This window comes from Passer domesticus, chromosome 5, assembly GCF_036417665.1.
Source record: "Passer domesticus isolate bPasDom1 chromosome 5, bPasDom1.hap1, whole genome shotgun sequence".
Taxonomy (NCBI): Eukaryota; Metazoa; Chordata; class Aves; order Passeriformes; family Passeridae; genus Passer; species Passer domesticus.
The window spans coordinates 79,085,750-79,091,684 of NC_087478.1; the positions used below are offsets into that span (position 1 = coordinate 79,085,750).

At 43.5% G+C, this 5,935-nt stretch overlaps 1 protein-coding gene across 1 annotated transcript in view; it reads right to left on the reverse strand.

Annotated features, from left to right (window-relative positions):
• The window catches only part of RERG (RAS like estrogen regulated growth inhibitor), a 95,138-nt gene that overhangs the window by 31,602 nt on the left and 57,601 nt on the right, over positions 1-5,935 (reverse strand). The window lies entirely within an intron of this gene.

Here is a 5,935-nt window from a genome sequence, read left to right on the forward strand (position 1 = left end):
TTTGTGTGTGGGGATAGACTCTATCTGGATTTAATTAAATTCTCCTGATTCAAAAGATGCTCTTTTCCCAAAATTGGTTTGTTGTGGGGTTTTTTTCTTGGTTCTTTTTTGTTTGTTTTCATTGGTTTTGTTGTTATTTGGTTTGTTGTTGCTACACCTGGAGATTTCCCTTACACTAGGGCATTTCTAGAAATTTTTTTGCAGCTTGTCTTCCTTTTTCAGTCTCCAAGCAGCTGTTAAAAATTTTGGTCTTTAGTTTCCCTGGCCATTCTCTGGTTTCATCTGGAACTTGTGTGTAATGCTATTGCTGCTGGTATAAATGGATTATCACTGCAGATAGACTGATGCTGACAAAGCAGAAGTGTTTTACAAATATAAATAGCACTTGGATGCTGAAACAATGCTTTCACAAATGTACCTTTAGAAGCTGCTTACAGACTGCAAGAATAGTCTATAACTCTCAGTTCTTTACTGCTTTTAAAAGAGGAAGCAAATTTAGATGGCATTTTTAACTTTCCTGATGCATCCTGGCACAGCCTCCCCAGGAGGTAAAGATGAGCCTTGTGGTCTCACAGATGACCCTGCTGTGGGTGGGGTGAACTCTTCAGCTCCAGCTGAGCTCAGCCAAAGCTGAAAGCTTGGCTGACCTTTTTTACAGGAGCAAGGGTTATTTTTTAAACTAGTCTTAAGTCCCTCCTTTACTCTTTTGGTTTCATATAGAGGAAGAGATATAGTCTTTAAATCTACTCTAATTAGTGTCCTGCCCTGGAGGCTTTATCTTTAGATGGAAGAGCACCTGGGAGGGCTGAGGCACCTCCTGCTCATCCACCCAGGGCAGATGTGATGGAGCCCTAGGGGGGGACAGTCAAACCCAGCAATCCTGCTCCTGTGCCCCCCAGCAGCATTGCTCTGCTCCTCTCTGTCTGCCCCACCTGCTGTCCTGGTGTTAGAGATGGTCTGAAGTTTCAGCAGTCTCTGAAGAACCAGCAGTTGAAGCAGCAACTCCTGCTCTCACCATTGCCGTGGAGATCAGAGCTCAAGCAGGAATTTTGTTATTCCACCCCATTCTCTGATTCTCTTCCCTCCCCTTCTTCAGGGTTTAGCCCAAGAGAAGTGGCGAGAAGAGCTGAATAATTCACTGCTCTAAGGCCATGAGCATGGGGCATACCTTAGAGCACAGGGCAAACAATGTACTCTCATTTTAACCAGATAAAGTTCAACATATAAAGATATATCAGGCATTGCTAGGGCAGATAAGACCAGGACTGTGAATTTGGGAAAGCAGAGAAGCAGCTACTATCAGATCAGGCCCAATGCAAGCTACTATCAGATAAACCACTGAGACAGAGAGCTGTGTGCTGGAAAAAAAAGAAAAACATTCCTGGGAATCAAGCTGACAATGAAAGGGTAGAAAATTTACGTGCCACTGAAATTATTCCTGGTGAAACACACATCAGGAGGCTATTTTGGATTGGGCTGTTAAATTGTTCAGCAGCTGGGAAGTGCCCTGCCATTGCTCAGAGCAGCTGGGTATATTTCTGGCATGACTTTTGTACTGAATTCTTCTTTCTTTCAATGCAGCCTGAGGCACAACCTACTGGAGTCATCAAAGCTTTTCTCTGTGTAGGTTGAAGCTCCTGCCCCAGGGAGTTGTTTAGATGCAGTGAGAGAAGTGATCTTCTCAAACTGATATGGGCAGCAGACTCAACCATACAGGAAAGAAGTTAAGACTGAAATCCCAGGGCCTGCCATAGCTAAAAACAAGGAGGCTTGGCTTAAGTTCCTGAATTGTAGAGTGGAGTCTCCTAAAAAGAGAGAGCTTCTCGTCTCTCCAAAGTCTTCTGTGTGAGGGTTCTTGCAAATATTTCACTGATTTTTCAAGTTCTTCCTATGCTCTTCATGGCTTGGGAAAGCTTGCCTGTGTCTGGAAAATCATCTTGCATGTAAATTAAAGTACAACTGCTACATGCCAGCAGCTCTTGTGGGGATAGGCTGCCTCCTGGTCATTCTCTTGTGAGACCTGGCTAAACTACAGCACTTCAATAATCATTGGGAAGAGGACTGCTAGGCCAAGTTTTGACTTTTTGGGTGGAGAACTCCTCAAAAACTTTTTTTTCTCTCTAATCTTTAATTGCTGTCCTGTGTGTGTGACCCTTCCACAGCTGTCTGGATGGTGCTGCTGCAGCATCCCAGCCACTCCCCACTAACTGCTGCAGGGTTCAGACACTTGCTGTGGATCCTGCTGGAAATCCCTTGGATGCAGATACTTTACAATTGTCCACTTTTGGTCCAAGGCATCACTCCAAGTGCTTACCAGCCTCTCTGTGCCTTCTCACTAAGCCAAAGCCCCATTTATTCACTCCTCAAGATCTTAAACCTAATTACTAAAGAAAGCACATGGCCTAACAGAGGAGTACAACAGCATCCCACAGACATCCATAACCACACAGCTAAGGAAACATGGACAATAAATGCTGGCTAGGAGTAGACTCAGCTGGTTTTTGCCCCACCAGACTGAAGCTCTCTCCCACAGGAGTGCCTTATGAATGGCAGATGGCTGTGCTGTAAACCACAACAGGCAATTAATGAATTAAGCCACAGGGGTGTCATGGTGGCACTCAGGAATCTGTGCCAAATGGGCCATGGTAAGAGCACTGGTTTAGTGAAATCACAGCCTGGGGACAAGGCAGGGTGGCTGAAGTTCTGTAAGGGAATTAGAAAAAGTATGTAAAGAAAAATGAGTTTTGATAGCATCATGTTGCCCTTGCCAGCAGGGGTTTGATTGGAACTTTTTTCATGAAAATGTTGCCATTTTAGGCTATCTCCCTCTCAGTGAGCCCTCCCATTTTCTGAAAAAAACCTGAAATACTTCAGATTTAGGTAAAATTTCATGGCAACCTTCCCCTTTATTTTTCCTGATCTATATTTCTTCTGCCCTTTTTGGAAGACCTTCTTTTTACACTAGACAAAAAAATATGAACACTTCTCTGATAACTAAGGTTCAAGCTAGTTCTTAGTAATGATGTTCTCATATCCTTTCTTTCCTCTTACTCATCCAAACAGTGCTGGCCATATTTCCCACAGGTCTTTTGATTTCTGTATCTGAGTCTTGATTCTCTAGCACAGGCAAGTCAGCTGTGATCCACCCACACAGAGGACAAGGCTAAGACTTATGTAAAATTAGTAGATAAACTTTCTTATGTTTCTCTCCAACAGGATTGAATTGATGGAATTATGGGGTTTTTCTCCCCTCCTTTGGTCAGTAAAGTGTCATAAAAAGAGGGTTGATAAAGTACCTGGTCACTCCATAGGCTTGGTGCAGGGCTGCACACATCATGGGCCTTTTCCACCTATCCCTAGCAAAATGATCTTTCCACTGCTCTGGAAGACCATGAAGTATATTTGTCACCAAAAGCCCAATCTGGGCAAATTTCTACAATGTCTTTTGGTCTATGGTTGACCTAAAAGAATCAGAAATCATTAAAAGGTATTTGACAGATTTCCCAATTGCTTCAGTGAGGTTAGGTTTTTTCCAAAGGTCCAATTCCAACATTAGCCTCAGTCAAAAATTCTCATTCATCTTAAATATAAATCTACTGAAGATGTTCACATGCAAATAGGGACCTAATCAGATTTTCCTGGCACTTTTTTGCAGCTCTAGAAACATACACATAGTAACAATTTTGGCCCTCAATCTCTGTTTGCAACTTGAATTTTCTGTCATTTTTATTATTTCCAAGAAGAGGTACACCCCCTACTAGCTTTGCAAGTTCTACTGCATCTATGCCAGCTTAGACCTTCATTACAGATTTTATATCAATACATGTAATTATTCCTACAGCTTCCACTTAAATCAATTAGCAGTTTTGTGGATAAATATGGAACTGGATGAACAAGAGTATGTTATATGGGACAGAAGAGCAGATGTGAAAACCACAGAAATAAATCAGGAACAAGTACCAAAGTGTTTACAGGTTTTTGTTTCCTCAGAGGTAATCGTGCTAACAATGTTTTTTGCAAATGAAAGAAGTATATTTTTCAGCTGCAAATTCTACTGGCAGTACCCCAAAAAAAAGACAAGTAAGAGAGGTACTCCATACTGGGAAATTAGTATGAAGTTTTAAATGATTTTGAACAAGGTTCTTCAACCTAAATAAATTGGCTCCCAAGCTTTGCAGCCATCTAATTTAACAGACATCAAATGTATATTTGGCCACCTGCACAATCGGATGAATTCAAAAAAACTGGGAATCTTAGGCTGATATCTAAGATGTGTCAGGGATCTATTTGCTATTTTGGCCTCACAAGGGTAATTTCTCCAATAAATTTTTGCCTAGTTGATGGATTAGGTTCTTGCATTGGATTATAATCTGGATTAATTGTAATTTATCTCTACCTCTGTCCCTGGGGTAAAGAGTTGCAAGGAGCCCATGCTCATGTTTAAGAATGTATTCAGCTTTCAGTAACATGAAGGATATTTGGGCTCCTGGAGGGTCTTTTTGGCATACTGTAGGAAGGTTAGGGACAGTCCAAGGCTCTCTGTGAGTAAATGTGGTTCTTTCACAGGAAACTGTTCAGAAAACTTTGCTTCTCTGAGTAAGAGATGAGAGAAATGAGGGGCCAAAAGAATCCCCAACCACCAGCTTTGACTTCCATATGTACTGCAGAGTAAATAGTTTACCAGCCTAAATAAAAGCCAAGTTCAGGCCTGCCCTACTTGACACAAGTAAAAAGCAGTTAATTTTAAATCTGAGCTTTTTCATTTGTTAACAGAAAAAGTCTGCATGGAACCAGAGGCAATTTACTGTGAGCAGGAGAGAGAAAGAAGCAAGAAATGTCAGCAGAACCCAAGTGGAAAGGACAGCAAACACTGACACGGACAAATGCAGCCAGTCCACAGCTCCAGCCATCTGACACACCAGAAAAAGCAAACCACTCCAACAGAATTGCAAGGTTCACCTTTCTGCAGGATACTGATTTGCTGTTTGAGTCCATATCTAAGGTAGAGGGGACAGGGGGAGAGAGAAGTGACCACTGAGCACTGGCCAGAGGCTCCTGACCTATGGCAAGGAAACTGAGGGTCAGACTTGAGCAAGTGACTCCTCTGATCCCAGGGGCTCCGTGGCATGCAGGGCTGTTTCTGACATGCAGGAATTCCTGAAAGCAGAGCAGGGAGTCCCACACTGACAGTGAGGGCAATCCCCTCACCACACCACCTGTTCTTCCATTCTGCAAGTGCTTTAATACATTGATTTTGATAAGGTGAGTACAGACAGAGGCCTTCAGAGCATTGGCGGTGATGGATCCCCATTTCCCTGGACACCTTCCCTTCCTTTTACCAGCTTTATGAGAAACTACTGCCAACAACCACCCAGAAATGGCTGTGACACATAACTGGACCAAGCCCAGGGATTCTGTCATGTCTTGCACTGTCTCTCTGCTTTGCACTCAATCATAACAGCCTGCTGAGCAGATCTGCTGCTGTTTAATTAGAGTGTCTGGGTGCCCCTCCTGTCCTCCTGTAATGGCATTAGTCAGGAGTGAACTGTCTGGTTCCTGCCTCTCCTGGACCAGCTGAGCTGCTGGCCTAGAGCTGCCCAGATTGCTTAATTGCACCGCTGACTTTTAAAGGTCAGCTCTTACAGAATCTAATAACACTCAGGAGATTTCCAGCACGAGGCAGATTGCAAAGAAGAGCCCGGATTCCTCTCAGGAGATGTGGGACAAAGAAGATCCCTGCAGCAGAGCAGCTGCCCAGCCCAGGGCCACGTGCTGAAGGGCACCTCCAGGGGCAGCAGCTTCTGGGGGTGTGCACCTCAGGAGAGAGGACAGAATAAGGGACATGTGTGTCTGAGGGAAAGTGCTGAAAACAAATTACTCAGCTGCTTTGTCCTTTCATGAGGTGCCTCATCATGTCCTAGAAATTCCCCATGCT